Raw genomic sequence first — 2,393 nt, 5'->3', positions numbered from 1 at the left:
CTCACAGCAGCCCAGCTCCAGGTGGAGCTGTTGTTCAGCATCTTAGCTGTAGAGGGCAGTGTCACTGGCCCTCATATGTGGGATCCTAACCTGGGCCTTCTGGCGTCCCAAGCCTGCTCTTAACCATCGCGCCACTCGGCCAGCCCAAGAATTATTATTTTAATAAACTTGAGATTCTTTAAAATTGAAAATTATTTTTATAAGAACAAATATTGATACTTTTTTTTTCTGATTATATTCTTCCACTTTTTAGAACTATGCATGACATTTAGAAACTTGGATAGTTGAAAACCATACAAAGAGCAAGGGGATACCTTAACTCCTCTTTCTGAGATTTTCCTCTCACTACTGACCTTTTCATGAAAGAACATGTAACACCTTCTAATGAAGTATCCACTTCAAACGCTCAAACTCTTTGATCAGTGACTGTGGTAAAAATATAGGAAATTCAGTATGCTCTTTAGGGAAGAAAAAAAGGCATGCGAAGATTATGTATTCCTGTCTTAGTCTTATATATGTTTTTATCTACTGATACCTCAACTGTTATTGCAAAGGTGTGAAATCACATATATCTGGTTTATGTTTAATCATGAGAATAATTCGACTTTACTCTTAATGAGCCCTCTGCAACAAAAAATGAATTATGTTAAATAGAGATGGAAAATAACTAATTTATTTAAATAACCTCTTTATTTTTGAAAACTTTCAGTGTAAAATTTGACTATTAATATTCAAATTCCATGAAGTGTGTTTGAATCATGATATGGCACTAAGTTTTTAGAAAGCTTTTTTCTGTAGTCATATTAAAATTATATATACACTGGCATATATGAAATCTCACAAAGTACCAGAATGGCACAAATGCATAAGCCCTCTGCTATTCCTGTTGTTATGATATAAGACAAGTCTTATTTTATGTTTTTAATATAAATTTTCACAACTCAGAATCTGATGTTTGGCAAAATGTTGATGAAATTTTTAACTTTATTATGCATCATCAATTTTTTACTTATATTTTAATATATCTTTAATTTCTGTGCATGCAATTAATTTCTAAAGTCCATTTAAAATAATGATAACACACATACAGGAATGCACATAAATTTCAAGTGTGGAGCCTGATGACTTTTCTCAACTTGAAAACATCGCTGTACCCAGCACCCAGGTTGAGAAATCAAACCTATCACTACCCAAAAAAAGCCGTCTCATGTTGCCTCCCAGCCAGGAACAACCACTATTCTAACTTATCTCATATGCTTGTTTTCTAACTTCATTAAAAGTGTATTCACACAGCAGGTACACATTTGAATATGTATCTTTTCATTGAGATTATGTGTGTGGATTTCTGTTACATTTTTGTCTACAGCAATCGTTTGTTTTTATAGTTATATGCTATTTCATTTATGAATAAACTATAATTTATATATCCATTCTACTGTTAATGAATGCTAGTTTGGACTATTAAAAAGTGTTGTTATTAAAATTTTTATATATATCTTTTGTCTTTTGGTTCACACATGTATACATGTTTCTGGGATGTATATGTATATATGTATATATGTATATATACATATATATGTATGTATATATACATATACATATGTGTGTATATGTATATACACATATACACATATATATGTACACATATACACATACATACATATTTGAAATGAATACATCACTACAAGGTGTTACATGTTCTTCTTTCATGAAAAGGTCAGCAGTAAGAGGAAAACCTCAGAAAGATGAGTTACGGTATCTCTTTGCTCTTTGTATGGTTTTCAACGATCCAAGTTTCTGAGTGTCATGCATAGTTCTAAAAAATGGAAAAACACAATCAGAAATAAAATGTATCAATGTTTGTTCTTATGAACAGAATTTTCAATTTTAAAGAATATATATATCTAGAAATGGGAATTCTGATTCACACAGAATTAAAAGATTCTGTTTTAGTAGGTACTATCAAAAACTTTTCCAAAGGGATTTCACCAATTTACAGTTTTACGACTAGAATATGAGACTTTAAATTGCTCCACAGCCTCACCAACAGTTGGTATTATTAATCTTAATTTTTGCTAGTTGGGTAGATATTTTGAATATCTCATTGTTACTTTGTTTTATATTTTCTCTTATGACTCAGATTCAAAACATTTCATACACTTACTGTATATTAGAATATCCTCTTTATAAAGTTCCTGTTCAAGTATTTTACTCATTTTTATAGAGTTCTATAGGGTTGCCTGGCATTGTCTTATTGATGTGTAGGAGTACCGTATTTGCCGGCGTATAAGACGACTCGGCGTATAAGACGACCCCCTAACATTTCCACTCAAAATACAGAGTTTGTTATATGGTCGGCTGTGTGCGATTTTGCGAGTGTGGTAAAATCGCAT

Source organism: Hipposideros armiger, unplaced genomic scaffold (genome assembly GCF_001890085.2).
Source record: "Hipposideros armiger isolate ML-2016 unplaced genomic scaffold, ASM189008v1 scaffold_229, whole genome shotgun sequence".
NCBI classification, from domain to species: Eukaryota; Metazoa; Chordata; class Mammalia; order Chiroptera; family Hipposideridae; genus Hipposideros; species Hipposideros armiger.
The sequence above is the reverse complement of the archived record's forward strand: the minus strand, read 5'-3'. Positions refer to the sequence as shown.